This window comes from Rhagoletis zephyria, unplaced genomic scaffold (assembly GCF_001687245.7).
Source record: "Rhagoletis zephyria isolate East Lansing unplaced genomic scaffold, Rhagoletis_zephyria_1.1 Rzeph_scaffold_01262, whole genome shotgun sequence".
In the NCBI taxonomy this organism is placed as follows: Eukaryota; Metazoa; Arthropoda; class Insecta; order Diptera; family Tephritidae; genus Rhagoletis; species Rhagoletis zephyria.
The window spans coordinates 83,985-100,400 of NW_016158346.1; the positions used below are offsets into that span (position 1 = coordinate 83,985).

Consider the following 16,416-nt stretch of genomic DNA (forward strand, 5'->3'; position numbering starts at 1 on the left):
ATCCATGAAAATCCTAACCTCAAAAAAATCACCCGTTATTAGCTATTTTTATTTATATTTTTTATTATAGTAGCTTTGAACTTTATTTTTAGTCTATCAATATGAGTTATAATAAACTTATTAATTGCGCAGTGCTATTGCAAAATGTATTAATAAATGTGTTAAAATTATGCCGTAAGATAGAAGTAAATATATGCGCTTTTTGGTTCCAGAGATATTGATAGTGTAGTGCTTACTTCAGCTGTAGAGATGGCTACCACATGTTTTTACCAAAATTTGCAGAGAATTTTTTTTGCGGCATAAATTAGCACTCGATAAGCACTAAATTATGTCGTAAGGTAAAAGTAAATATATGCGCTTTTTGGTTCCAGAGATATTGATAGTGTAGTGCTTACTTCAGCTGTAGAGATGGCTACCACATGTTTTTACCAAAATTTGCAGAGAATTTTTTTTGCGGCATAAATTAGCACTCGATAAGCACTAAATTATGTCGTAAGGTAAAAGTAAATATATGCGCTTTTTGGTTCCAGAGATATCGATAGTGTAGTGCTTACTTCAGCTGAAGAGATGGCTACCACATGTTTTTACCAAAATTTGCAGAGAATTTTTTTTGCGGCATAAATTAGCACTCGATAAGCACTAAATTATGTCGTAAGGTAAAAGTAAATATATGCGCTTTTTGGTTCCAGAGATATCGATAGTGTAGTGCTTACTTCAGCTGAAGAGATGGCTACCACATGTTTTTACCAAAATTTGCAGAGCACTAAATTTTTTTTAGTGGCATAAATTGGCACTAGATAAGCACTAAATTAGGGCATGTGTGCGAAACCAGTCGGTGAATGTTGTAGTGATTAGTTCAGGGACCTCAAAGTCATATGGAATGGCGGCGGCAGCATTTTTACCGCCGACGTTTTAATTCGATTTATATTCTAACCGCCCAGCGGGAACGGCACAATGGTGATTGAGTATTGATTGTAGTATTATATTCACAAGTTTTCACATTTTTTCATCCATTTTTATTTCCAGGAAATCAACTTACATGCACGTACCGAAAAAGTATATAATTTTAATAATAATTTTCAAATCAAAATGACAACTGACGGAAGCCGTCGTGCTTACTCCGACGGATTTCACTGCGGCAACTATACGGCTGTTCACTTAACGCCGACCGCTGTAATTCTGGGTAGAGCTTAATTGAGGAATTGAGTCTTCAATTAATACCGTGCCCAAATTAATTTGTTGTGTGCCATCAATTGCACGCGTGACTTAAGTTCGCCAGCCCTGAGTTAGGTTATCTAAGATGGCAATGATCCTCCACAAAACCAAACGTGAACGTGAATTGTTGGTGACCAAATGTTTGAATCCAAAAATTAATTTTGAGCGGGAAGAAGTTCGCCGGGTCTGCTAGTATCACATAAAAAAATTGTGTACACTTCTCTTCCGAAAAACTCAGAGCATTTTATTCGATTAGTTTTTGGTTGTAAGTTTTGCACTCGGTGTACACTATATTTTCTCACAGTTACAGAATCCAGCCCCTGGTACTCACGCGTTTTTAAGAGGTTTCGCTTCTATCACGTGTACAGTGCGGCCGCCTCTTTTTGCAACAGCTCCATACAATTAAAAAGTTATGATGTGGTAGTTAATTATGTATGTTTTCGTCTAAAAATCTTTTTCACAGGCACATATGTATGTACTTACGCATGTATGTATTTACATACATACTATATATAAACGCACCCTGTGGGAAAAGTAGTAATGCATTACATGCATGATAAATAATGTAATGTATTTCTTATGAGTTCGAGATTCTATTACTGTTTAAAATGCAATCAGCATTCGAATGTATTCGGAAAGTTGCAAAAATTTCATACTACATCACATTCATTATTGCATTACTGGTAATGCAAAAATGAATGTCCAACTTTTCTTAGGACGTCGCCGTGGGAAAAATTATGCATTTTCGAATGTGCAAATGCTCAACAAACTATACCCAGTGGGAAAAGTGGTAATGCATTACATGCGTGATAAATAATGTAATGTATTTCTAATGAGTTCTAGATTCTATTTCTGTTTAATATGTAATCAGAATGCTAATGTATCCAAAAAGTCGCAAAAATTTCATATAAAATCGCATTCATTTTTACATTACTGGTAATGCAAAAATGAATGCCCCACTTTTTCTAGGACATCGACGTGGGAAAAATAACGCATTTTCGTATGTGAAAACGGCTGGTTTACCGATTATTTTTTGGATTACTATACATTACTTGTTCCCACTGGGTATGAATCGATTTCGTTTTGTTGATGCGCAAAAATAATTATCCAAATAATTTTGTTTCGTTTCAGAGCTGAATTAACGAAACAAAACTCATTCGTTAACGTTGAAACGAAATACATAAATCATCAATCGTTAACATCGAAACAAAATAAATCAACGAAAAGTTGTTGTTGTATGCCATTGCCAGCTCACTATAAACACCTAGCATCTAAATGTATGCTACAGCCTCAGCATTAACGATTGAATTTCTTTTCGTTAATAAGCAAAATAGCATTATTTTGATAATTGATTGATTGATTTTTTTTGGTAAACGCTAAAATTGACGTTACAATGCATCCTTGGTGCAAACGGCTGTTTTACTGATGTATTTTATCGATTGCAATACATTACATTTTGCTACTGGGTATGTGTGCTAAAACACATTTTATGTTGCATGCTCATACTTTTTTCATATGTATATACATACATACATATATACATATGTAACTCATTTTATGTAACCGGTAATTATACCGCAGCAATCAAGCACTCGGCCCAATATGTTTCTGGATAAATTTTTATATGATTTTTTTTTTCGAAGATCGGACGTGACAGTTTTTATAATATTTATCATCACTTGAATTTCCGCGCACATGGGTAAGCGAGATACCCATTTCCAAACGTGTGCATGCATATATATGTATAGAAGAAATATTTAAATAGATAACATGTGTACATATGTATGTACGTATTTATACGAGTACGAACATATATACCTACATTCGTATGCATGTGTATGTACGTACATAAATATGTATATATTTATGGGCATTAACTGGATATTCAATTGAAAAAATTCGAATATTTCAACACTTTTTGTTTGGTAATAAAGCGTATCTGTATTTTTCATATTGGCTTAAAAATCGCCAGTAGAGATGCTCGCGACTGATAATTTATTCTACTTATTGACACTACCACTTTAGTTTTGAAGAGAACAATACTGTGAAAATACATGTATGTACATACACACATATATTCACACTTGGTATTAAAATAACTCCAACTACAATTTTATTATGCGGATATAAAATAAAAACACTCACTTTAAAAACACGCACTCAAGGGCTACGAATTTTGCTCTGGACAACTGGACAGCTGGACTATAATTACATGAAGGCGGCACTTGACCACTTTATATAGCCCAAAAATTGGCAGTATGCAAGTACACGCAAAACAATGCCTATGAAAAGTTGTGTTTTTTGTTACGTTATAGACGTGGAGAGAATTTTGCGAACTTCAGGTCTTACTTAATTTCAACACATCCATATATACATACATAGATACGTACATATGTATATGCATACGTAATGCACAAATAGCAAAACCCCCGTCTTTAAAAATTCATTTAGGATCTTTTTAAGTGCAGAACTATTTCTATGTAAAATACTTCAGCGTCTTATTATCAGTACTTTTTAAATTTTTTAGGTGGTCATAAGCACAATGAAAATTTATTTATTGCGGAAAAACATTCAACTCGAAGTAACTAAAAAATTCTTGATTTGTACATATTATGTTACCGATACAAAAATAAACGATTTCTCGCACATACTATTGAAGGTACGGAATTTGAATGTACTTCGAAAATATTCACAGTGTATAATTTGTGTAGCTAAAACCGGATTAAAATAAAAAAGCTTAAACTGAGTTTTTTTTTTGCTCTTTATGTAATTAAAATATTGTTTTATGTACTCTTTATTTCTTTATCCGTTTGAACTGAAAAAACTTGTCATTGAAATTTCGAGGAAATTATATAGGATTTTTATATCTGTGTAAACAAACAAAAAATACTAATAAAGATTCGTAATTTAAGACAGATTTTTGAATTATTTGAACATTGTATTAAACGTTATTTGTAACGTATGTATGTATGTATATGCTTATTAACACCATCAATGCAAAAGGCGCTATGTGTACGGTGACCATTCGTACCTATACGCCTATACAAAAAAAAAAAATTTTCCAAACCAATAACTTACTAAAAAATTGTTTATTATAGCTTAAAATTATTGTAACCAATAGAGCTAAATATGTTGCACAAAAACAAAGAAACAGAAGTTCACAAAGTTTATGTAAAACTATTCGTCGATTAAAATAGTTAATATTTTACTGCGCATGTTTATTTTACGAAAGCATCGAAAGCCTAACCCCTACCGTCATGTACCGTTCCCCTCCCGGTACCACCGTCAAGGATTTCGTTGGGATTATAACACTGTGACTGCTAAAGTTATAGATCTACTGAAGCACAAAAAATATGCATACTTAGAATTTTGAATACCCCCTCAAATCTATACTTAAGGTCTAAGAACTCGCTCATAGGTTGAGCCTTATTGCTCGTAACTTCATTTCTGTTTTTCTGATGAAAAATATGTACAGTGCGTACACGGCATCCGCAACCCTCAATAGTGCAATTTCTTGATTAATGCAAGTCTCTAAAGCAAAACATTGTAACCTTTATAAATGCAACTTCAAAACAATTAGCATCAATGCCTACATCATTCTTTGTTTATGCGTGCCACACACACAAAATTTTAATTTTTTGCCTTTCTTTAATTTACCAGTACTCTGGAAAAACCAAAAAGTGGTATTTCAGTTTAAGTGGTGCGTGATGAGTTTAAAACTGAAAATAAAATCTGCGTAAATATAACGAAAACTTGCGTACATCTTACGAATATTTTCGTCTTTTTGAGCCACGAAATTTATCGTTGATTGTACAAAACAAACTGTTTTCGTACATACTACGAAATATCAGACATAAGATCTTAAGTACATCTTACGAACGCATTCGTACTATTTACGAACGAATTTCGTACTATTTGCTAAATAATTTCGTCCTATTTCTTTATTTTGTTACGAAATTTTTGTAAAATACACAAAAATAATTCGTATATTTAACGAAATTATTTTCCTAAAATCTGCGGTTGTTTCGTAGAATTTGCAATTGCTTTCATTCGCCACACTGTAAAAAACACAGTACGAATTTAACACACTTTTATTTTGTTTTTATCCTTAATTTTAAGCGCTTTTCTTTAACAAAATGTTATGCAAAAAAGTTTAACATTAATGATTAAAAAATAATGAAAGTGTTGTGTTATAATTTGAGCTATGTTTTTTATAGTGTAAAGAATAAAAGCAATCATACATTCTACGAAAGAAGTGCAGACATTAAAAGCATAAATGTCGTAAATAATAAGTTTTACTTAAGTTTTCTGCTACTCTGCAGTTTAAAATTAATAAAAAAGGTTATTTTAGCTATAATCCAACTTAAGTCTTTTATTTATATGCATACGAATAGGTTCTATACTACATATTTTTTTATTGCTTAGCCTTCATTCGATAAAGTATAGTGATGCAAAGTGTCAAATTATGAAACTCAACAAAACCCTTATTAAATACAATAAGATATAAAATATGAAAGGATATAAAAAATACTGGTTTCACTTTCTTTCAACATTATAATATTTTTATGTGGATGTACTTGGCAGATTCGCAGCTTCTTCGATGTTAGTTTCCGTGACGACTAAAAATTAAAGGAAAATTATAAGGCGTCTGAAAGGCAGGTTTCAGTGAAAAATCTTATATGTACTTACTTAAAATTTCATTAAGTGGAGTGTCTGTTCCTGATTTGGGCTTGCCGTTGATAGGTAACTGATGAAATTGCCTACTTATGAAGTCCCACATTGCAGCACAAGGCTCAGCGTGGGCGATGTTAAAAACATTGTATGCTTAAGAGCATTTATCCACAGCTTTAATATTTAATTTTGTTTTGTATTTTTATCCAGAAAAACCCTCTTGAAACGTTTAAAATTATATTATACGTCTCACAGCAGCCAAACAGTAATTTTGCAATGACACGCGGTACATAAAAATATGATGAAATATTAAACTGCCGGTAATTTAGTATATTGTACGAAAATATTCGTCTGTTGTACGAATTTAAAAAACATGTTTCTGCATTTTTTCTATGTACGAAAGTTTTAAGTAAATTATACGAATACAGAATTGTAGATTTCGTATATTTTAAAACCACACGTAAATATTACGAATGCCTTCGTACAATATACAAACTTATTCGTACAGAGGTTTGTTCAGTAATTTAAGAATGTGTTTCGTAAAATAAACGTAAGATTTCGTAAATTGTACTGAAAAAAATCCTTACGAAAGGCTTTTCGTTATATTTACGAATGGTTCGTAAAATCTTGTTTCGTTGTGAAAAATGCGTTCGTATTATGACCGTAAGTTTCGTACATTGTACAAAAACCAAGACTACGAAAGTTTTTCGTAGCACTTTTACGAAATTTTATTTTCAGTGAAATAAACAAATCAACTGTTATCAGAATTAGTGAAAATTATAGCAAAAGTAAAGATAAAATAATATAGAAGCCAGACTAGAGAAACACAAATGTGAAATGCGAAATTGTGAAAGCTAAAGTCCGCAAGTTACATTAAAATAACCAACTGAATCTTTTGCCAGACAAAACATACATTGCTGATGGGTCTAGAACATTCCTCGCTTGAGAAAATGCATCTGGGACGCACAAACTTCTTCTTCTTCTTCTCATTTGGCTCTATAACCGTCTACGCGATTTTGGCCGAGTCCAAAACAGTCATTTCTCTTCTGTGCAAACTGACACCCATTTGGAAATGCCAATTGAAACCAAGTCCTTCTCCACTTGGTCCTTCCATCAAAGTGGGCCTTCCTCCTCCACCATCGCGACCCGCGTTAAATACTTTTAGAGCTGGAGCATTTCCGTCCATTCGTACGACATGACCAAGCCTGCGTAGCCGTTGTATTTTGATTCGCTGCACTATGTCGATGTCATTGTAAAGCTCATACAGCTCACGTTTCATCGTATGCGGCACTTGCCGTCGCCAATGCGTAAAGGCTCATAAATCTTTTGCAGAATCTTTCTCTAGAAAGGTCCAAGAGCCGCCAAATCAGATGTTTTGATTGTCCATGCGTCCGCGCCATAAACCAGCACAGGCATGATGACTGACATATAGAGTAAGATTTTTGTACGGCTAGAGGACTTTACTTCTCAATTGCCTAGTCAGTCCGAAGTAGCACTTGTTGGCAAGAGTGGTTATGCATTGAATTTCGCTGGTGGAATTATTATCCGTGTTAATGCTGGTGCCCAAGTAAAGATTATTCTCCGCTTTCTCGAAATTTTAACTGTCAACAGGGACGTGCGTGCCAAGGCGCGAATGTACTGACTGTTTGTGTGATGACAGGAGATACTTCGTTTTGTCCTCGGTCACCACCAGACCCATTCGCTTTGCTTCCTTGTCCAACTTGAAAAAGGCAGAACAGACTTCGCGGTTTTTCTTACCGATAATGTCAGTGTCATCGGCATAAGCCAGCAATTGTACGCTCTTGTAGTAAATTGTTCCTGAGCGGTTCAGTTCTGCAGCTCTTATTATCTTCCCCAACAACAGAGTCAAGAAGTCAGTTGAAAGGAAGTCGCCTTGTCTGAAAGACCGTTTGGCGGCGAACGGATCGGAGAGGTCTTTCCCAATTCTGGCAGAGCTGGTGGTATTGCTCACCGTCATTTTACACAGCCGTATGAGTTTTGAGAGGATGCCAAATTCAGACATATAGGCGTATAATCAACTCCTTTTAGTGCTGTCGAAAGCGGCTCTGAAATCGAGGAGTCTTCTCCAAGATTTGGTGTATTATGAATACCTGATCTATGGTGGATTTACCAGGCCTAAATCCACACTGTTAAGGTCCAATAAGTTCATTGACGGTGGTATTCAGTCTTTCACACAATACATTGTATAAGACCTTGCAACCTATGCTTAGAAGGCTGATCCCGCGGTAGTTGGCGCGTATGGCGGGGTCGCCAGTCGTCGGGCATGCACCTTATTAGCTCCTTGTCATCGTAATTGAATAGCTCAGCTGAAAGGCCGTCATCTCAAGCAGATTTGTTACTTTTCATCAGCATAAGCGCTATTCGTACCTCGTCATAGTCAGGCGCTGGGATATCGACTCCATCGTCATCGACTGGGGACTCGGGTTCATCTTCTCCACTTCTTTCAGTGCTTCTGCCATTCAAGAGGGTTGAAAAGTGTTCCCTCGATGTTTTTGAGTACATTCTGGACATCGGTCACTAGGTCGCCATGGTTGTTCCTACAGGAGTCTTGAGCATTCAGGCATTTTTCTCTGCAGCTTCTTGACACTCCTCATCGTACTAGTAATGAGCAGGAAATGTGGTTCCACTGCTCGCGTATGTCGGTTTGTTGAAGAGTGCTCTCTCGCAGCCGTCTGATTGATTGCAGCTTTTCAACGTTGAACTTTCCTTGCATTGTTGGGGGCCTTTTTTTGCTGCACCGAGGTGGGGTTGTATATTGGCTGCATCAATATAGTAGTGCGAGTCGATGTGTGGCCCTCGGAGTGTACGTATGTACATTTAAAACACTGGAAGCATGCCTTCCGTCTATCACAACATGCTCGGCTTGGTTTCCCATTTTTTCGATCTGGAAACACCCATGTAGCTTGATAGATCTTTTTATGCTAGAACCCAATACTACATACTGCCAAGTTTCGGGCCCCGGCCCAGTTTCTATGTGGAGGCTAATTTTCCGACACTGGCGCCAAATATCCCTTCGTTGTCCACCTTGGCATTTAAATCGCCAAGCACGATTTTTATACGTGTCGGTGGCAGCGCTAATATGTACGCTCTAAGATAAGTGACCCTTGGATGCCTCGTCCTTCTCTTCCATCGGGGCATTGGCACATATCAGCGTGATGTTGAAGAATCTCGCTTTGATGCTGATTGTGGCTAGACGTTCGTCCACTAGAGTGAACGTCGGTCTCTCTCCCACCATAAATCCAACGCCGCCTTGCTTCCCTTTATGCAGCAACTGTAGTAGACATCGCAAGGCTCCACGCTTACCTTCCTCGCCCCGTCCATCGCATTTCATAGATGGCGGTGACGTCAGCCTTTATTTCCCCTAGGACATCAACCAGCCGGGCAGAGGCACCTTCCCTTTTAAGGGTTCGGAAATTCCAGGTGCATACCCTCAAATCATAGTCCCTCCTATGTTTGCCGTGATCGTCATCAAAAGAAGGGGGTATCATCCGAGGCATGTGTTTTTTTCATTGGGCAAGGTTTTAACGTGGCGGGACCCAAACCCAGCGCACGCGGGGTGTTACGCCCTCCCACCTTAGCTCGCTCCCAAACTAGTGTTCGGTCGCTACCCAGAGATTCATGGATATAACTATCCGGACGTAGTGAGCTGCGATTTGAACCGTAAGCACACGAATTACTTCTGGCCACTCCCAGGTGAATGGCAGTCAAAAGCTTTGCAGTACTGGGAAATGTACAAAACATAGTGGTCAAAGGCGAATATCTCAACTAAACCCTGATGTATTTTTTAAATTCATAGCTTTGCAGCCAAATATCTCCTCTTAAATTATATACATATGGATGTATAAATATGAGGACGTATTGAACATTTTCAGTATGCAGACTTTTTATGCTGGTATATTCATTTATGCTAAATATATTACTTGATTTTGTTTTGCCACATCGTTTTATAAATAAAAAATTCATTAAGGGCCGTTAACTCATCTAATTTAAAGTATAGTTAAATCATTGGTTAAACTTAGCTACAGAAAATTCTGTGTAATTTTTCTGTAGTAAAGTTTAACTAATGATTTAACTATAATTTAAAATAGATATATTAGCAGCCTCTAATATGCTATTTTTATTATAGAAATTTATGTGCGCTATGTATTTTCGGCCATCTGCTGTAATTACTTAAGAAGTAAACGTGTTGGCTGTTCACCAAACCGGTCTATATTTTTATCAATAATCTCAGATTTTTTTCTGCGGGACAAAGCTTTCGATGTACAAATAAACAATTGAACTATACATTTATTTATAGTTTACCGTTCAATCCATTTTCGCCATTGTCACCTGCAGCCAGGTTTTTACCCTTTTTAAATGGAAGTGCTTTGAAGTTAGGGAGAATAACTTGATACAGAATCGGATGATCCTCATATCCACTTTTTAAATCAATTTCCTAATTATTTTGTAAACATTGAGTGTATAATTTGTTATATACCAGATATATTGGTACAATTTTTGCATATCTAGGCAAAAAGTTGGAAGTTAGGGGCGGCTCGGGCCCCCCTGCCCTTACCTGCCTACGCCCATGTATATAAGGTAGCCATAAACACAGCCAGCATCCTTATTTTCTATGATCTTTGATTATGTTTTATTCTGTCAAACTACTAATATCGCTATATTGAAATCTATCATCCTTGTCTAAACTTTTTTAAGGTTTTTATAATTATTTACTAAGTTTTTATTTATAAAACGATTCCAACTTGAATTCATTCAAATTTTAAAAAGATTACTAATTCCCTAAAAAAATTCACGGATACGAAAATTATAAGCTGTGTCTATACATTTTTGCGATAATTTTTCAATTTGTTTTCTCTTTGTTTTGCTTTAAATAAAACTGTTTTAAAAGATGTTGTATTTTTATTTTAAAAACAAAATTAGACTGGCGATCAAAACCGAGGGCATGTACGACATTTTATTACTTAGGGTCTGTTTTTCAGTGCCAGTTTAAACTTAGATTAAGTAAACTGAGTTTAAATAGAACAGCTGGCTGACATTTGATTGGCTGATCTTAGTTTAAATCAACCAGATCGGGAGTTTAAACTTAGTTTAAACCACGGCCGTGCACTGAAAAACTGGCCCTTATAGTAACTTTTTTATTAATAAGCGGATTGCTTTGAAAATTTCAGCAATTGGTCGTTATTATCTAAGGAATGAAGTCTAGTCAACATAAAAACTACACTTAAAAACGAAACACGCGATTCACAGCAAAAACGCAAGGCAACTCTTTTCACTCAGTTTAGAACTTTTCTGTTTTGAGTTTTTACTAAGTTGATATCAAGAGGATTGTTGAGACTCCCTCGTTTTTAATAGCGATTTTCATATGTCCGGGAATGCTCTCTACTGAGTTTTCTTTGATCTCGCTTGGAATATTACCCCATTATGATTTTACACGCCTCGGAGCTCGCTTGTGCTATGCTCATCCTCTCTTGACCACAGCGCTCAATTTTTCGATGGCGTTGAGGTCTGGGATTTGTGCTGGCCACAGCATTACGTGCAAATTCGAATATTTTCAGAATTATTTGGATCTCCGTTCTGCTGGAAAACAACTTCTTCCTCAGAGTATGCGTTTTTGTCTACAAAGTCCGGCAATTTTTTTGGAGAATGCTGAAATAGGCTTCCTCGGTGGATTCAATTCATTTCAATAAGGCCCGAGAAATAACACCCATGGGCTTCATTTCCCAAAAAAAAGAAATAAAGCCCATGGCCATTATTTCCATTTCGAAGGGGAAATAGCGCCCACCAATAAAAGGCAATAAAGCCCGTTAGGAGTCGGCGTAAAACTGTAGGTCCCTCCGCTTTGTGTGACAACATCATGGCGCACGACACAAGTCGGAGGAGAAGCTCGGCCAAACACTAACATATGTGTAAGCGCTAATCTATTATTATTATTAAAAGAAATTGTTATTGTTTTTTTACCCTTCAATGTGATGCGCATATTTGTTCTCAGCGTCTTAGGTTTTCCAGTGGTGGCGCGCAAACGCGGACCGCCGCGGTTGAGCGCCAACAGGCTTGCTAATCTAAATGGTAATACAAGCATTATGTGTCGTATTTGCCGTCAAATTATTCGACAATCGATGAAAGTATTTATTTAACTTTTTACTTTTTCATGCTCCTTGTTTTTGTTGAAACTTTAAATTATTTAATTTTCATACACATGTACATACATACATGGAGTGCAATGGGGTATAGTCGTTGTGCTGTGTATGCAGTTACAGTTGCACGGCTATACTCAATCCCGACTCTTGCGTCCTCGTTCGCGCACTCTAGGAAACGTGAGCTACCCATGGGCAGGATGCGTTCACCAATCCGAGTGGAGCCTTGGGTCACGACAGAAAGAGAGGAAGCTTCGGTGGGGCCACTCCGACTTATTCGGTTTAAGGGCTCACTGAAGTCTGCAGCGTCTGTTTACCAGAAGGTGCGGCTGATCGCTATATAAACGTGTATTTGGTTGCGAAACCACCCCCGTCCCAGCAATGGGTTGTGCGCTGGGTTTGGGACCCGCCACCTAAAAACCCCTTCCAGTGAAGAAGCGAAATAATGCCTCGGAGGAGACAGCGCCCCCTCGCCCCCAACCAATCGACAATGTTGTGATAGACGGAAGGCATGCTTCCAGTGTTTTGGACGTACGTACACTCCGAGGTCCAAACATCGACTCGGACTACTATCTTGTTGCAGCCAAGATACACACCCGCCTTTGCGCAGCAAAAAATGTGCGCCCGAATATGCAAGGAAAGCTTAACGTCGAATAGCTGCAATCACAACAGACAGCCAAGGCATTCGCTACTCGACTCTCACTCCTGATCTCAGAGAGCACTCTTCAACAAACCGACATATGCGAGCAGTGGAACCACATTTCCCGCTCATTAAATACCGCCGCCGAAGAAGTAGTCGGATTTCAGCGAGCCCAAAAGAACAACTGGTACGATGAGGAGTGTCAGGAAGCTGCAGAGAAAAAAGATGCCGCCTACAGGGCCGCGCTGCGATTGGGCGCAACGCGCGCTATTTGGGGCCGCTATAGGGATCTGACGAGGGAAGCGAGACGTATTTGCCGCAATAAGAAGAGAGAGGCCGAAATACGTGAGTGTGAAGAGCTTGAAATGCTGGCCGACAGGAAGAACGCCCGAAAATTATACCAGAGAGTTAGGAGAAGGAAGGCAGGTTTCAGGACCAGGGCAAACTCCTGTAAAAACCAAAATGACAACTGAACGTGGTCGGAAAGGCCGAGGTTCCGATCCCCGTTGTGGTATTTGCTTGTACTAACTTGTGTCGGAAAGCCCAATCTTCCGATCCCATGATGTGATCGGGCGGAAAGGCCGAGTTTCCGCTCCGAGTCTTTCGTTTATGTATATACATATATATATTTTTTGTTAATATTATTATTGGTTGGTTGGGCGGCGATTAGTAATGAAATTTGGTTATAATTAATGCATGATCTATAATCCAAAGTTTAAATTCAATTGTTTAATTATACAAATTTTACGTGTAGACTCAGCGTTATGATTGACGGATGTGAGTGATACTGTGTAATCCGCATAATATTGCATAAGGATTTGTATACAAGTGTGCAGGGTACTTTAATTCATGAACCGATACATTGTTATCGATTGAGGGTTGCTATGTATTAAGGGCCAATTTCAGATGAGCCGTCCAAGTAAAGATTGTTGATTAACGTTAAAATTTCATTTTCAAATCATATGTATGTATTTGCAAACTGCTTGTATTGCCATTTAAATAACACTCCGAAATTCAACTCAATTAAATTTTCATTTGAAATTTGCCGTAAGAGTAATTGATGTGCATATGATAATTAACACCTTGGCCTGCCTCCAAAAAGAAAAATTCCCCTCTACTTAACATTTGGTGGCGTTCCTTGCTACTTCTACAATTTTTCTTATTATTTCGGTAGGTGTCGCTGATCTTGACAGCTGTGCTTTACTAAGAGATGGGAAATCGCGTTTTGTAGCTGGCACTTAAATTGCCTACGTTTGTATGTATAAAAATGTGCCTAAAAGACCAAATACAGGTTTATACATTTTTATATTTGGCTAAGCAATGTGTTGAAATGGGTTTTTAAGAAGGGTTGCAAAGTTACATTGCAAATGTGCTCAACTTGGATTCTTGTACCGAAAGTACTTTCAGCTTAAGCAAGTCTGAACGGGGTATAATGGTACCTGTTTTTCCCTCACTGGTTACACTACAGTGGCATACTTTACAATTTCCTGAATGATACAAATGTCATTCAATTAGTAACCACCACGAGGACATACTATAAGTGAAGCGTAAGTAGAGTAAATTGTGCAAATAGTAATATATTTTAATTAAACTTATATTTTTAGGTGCCGTATTGATTAAACACTTGCAATTAGGATCTACGGTTGCCAAACCGTTGTACCAGGTGTAAACCACCAACGAACAAAAACCCACATTCATTAGTAAGAATCCTTAATACCCTGACGAATATTACGATGGGCAATTCGAATGCCGACATGTGCTGCCAAATGAGCCTTCAAAATTGGCACCAAAACACACGAGAGGAAAGAAGATTTAGGACCTGTTGAAGCGATGAGAGGCGTTGGAAATTGTCACCTACCCGCAATCTTCATATGGACACTTCAAGAGGTGCTGCTTGTACGGCTGTGAAAATCGACAGATTCAACGAAAGCGAAATTTGATTTATACAATGGTACATTTTATGCTTTGAAATTTAATACGTAACTCCTACAACAGCTATGAGGCATATCAGTGAGAATAAGCTAACAATTTTTAAAACGGAAGCAATTGAACGAGGCAAGAACAACTTTTTAAAGGTTTCGATTCGTCAGTAATAGACTTTTATGCAGCTAGGTTCCTGACTCCCTCATTGTTACCTTACGGTTCTGTGGATCAGAATAATCAATTAGCAGTACCAGACTCTACAAAGATGCTATTTTCTAAGATCTCAGCTTCGCGCAACAATGCTGCAGTTTTGCAAACATAAGTGTGCTCATCAAAACCAAACGGAGGCTGTTTGCGAAATGGCGTGGGAGTAAGAGTAAGAGTAGTATGTACAAATGAATATATGTACATTAAAATGTGAATATAAAAAGGAAAGATGTGCTGCAATGTGTACATTAGGGCATTGTTATATGAGGGCATTTTGCTGGCACAACCAATTTGGAATCGTTAAGGTTCACATACAATGAGTGGCTGAAGGAATTATCAAAACCCTTTATTACAGAGATGACGAATTGATCGCAGTTCTCGATTTTACGGTGCCAGGTGCAAGGTGCATAAATGTCAAAAAACTCTCATTACTTATGTATGTAGCAGGGTTAGAACTTTAGTATGATCGTAGTAAATTTACAACGATTTTCTAAAATATTATAATAATAAAATAATAAAAAGTGCTTACTAAAGTAGTATCTGAACCAAAAAAATACAAGAATTTTCTATTCTCCAATGTTTATAGATCCATTTCATTTATATGAAAGCATTTCATAATAAGCTCATATCCTATCTTTTGTAAGCATGTAACTAAGTTATATGAAAAGAATTGGCTAAATTTTGGCACTGCCGAACTTGTACATAGTATATATGTATGCATGCATCTCTTAATATACATGAGTATTTATGAAAGGAATTCATGGTTGAAGCGTCATTTAAAAGCACTGTTTGCTGCACTTTTTTTAACACTGTACAAGCCACTGAATTGTATGTCATGCACCTATTTTGGAGGCTTACAAGAAAATCTAAACTACCTGAGGTTTAAAAACTAAATTTCTTCATCGCGCCAAAGTCTAAGTTTTTAGGAATTTCAACATAGGATAAATTGTATATCAGCCATCACTGCCGTTGAATATGCCATCTGATATATGTAGGTAAATATGTGATTATCTGATACAATTCCTGTTTCCTCCTCCTCCAGTGTTTTGGAGACTGATATTTCACTTGCACTTGATCATGAATGCTGTTTGTTTTAAGGTTGAAGTATTGTTGCTCTGTACTACAGTATTTCGTATGAGGTGAAATTGGTGAGGTCGTTCCGTTGCGCCACCACTTTAGTTTTCTCTAGGTCATATGCGGGTATACGTTTGTACCACCATGTGTGCCTCTTCGGTGTGAGGACTTATTACGAAGCGTAGCGTCAGTGCCTCCCCCGCCCAAACAGTTGGAAACTAAGATTCGCCGTGGCTTTGGCGTTTGTGTACTAAAATATTTCTCTATCTTTTGAGTTTTGGTTTTTGAGACTCTTTCTGATAAAGTAAGACGCTTGTTGAAAGAAACCGAGTTGAAGGAAGATCCGCGTTTACTTTTTGGGGATATCGGCTCTGTCTGGCCAGTTATTATCCAGCCGAAGACGGTTTCTTGCGCTAGTAGAGTTCCTTTCCTTTTGATCCCATTTAATATTATCTGGGCATATATATCGCCGCCCAAGATAAGATCAACTTGTTCATTTTTGAAGAAGTTCTTGCCCGCTAAGAGAAGGCC

General features: G+C 37.3%; 1 protein-coding gene across 3 annotated transcripts in view; it reads right to left on the reverse strand.

Moving 5' to 3' along the window:
- The window catches only part of Phk-3 (Pherokine 3), a 52,373-nt gene extending 48,848 nt beyond the window's left edge, over nucleotides 1–3,525 (reverse strand). The window contains exon 1 of one of the 3 annotated variants that reach the window (XM_017616724.1): nucleotides 3,361–3,525. The gene's annotated coding sequence lies outside the window, so the exon portion shown is untranslated. Of the gene's footprint in view, nucleotides 1–1,546; nucleotides 1,617–3,360 lie in introns of those variants that run through there. The other 2 variants (XM_017616725.1, XM_017616727.1) reach the window with 2 other exon arrangements.
- Nucleotides 3,526–16,416: the final 12,891 nt, after the last annotated feature.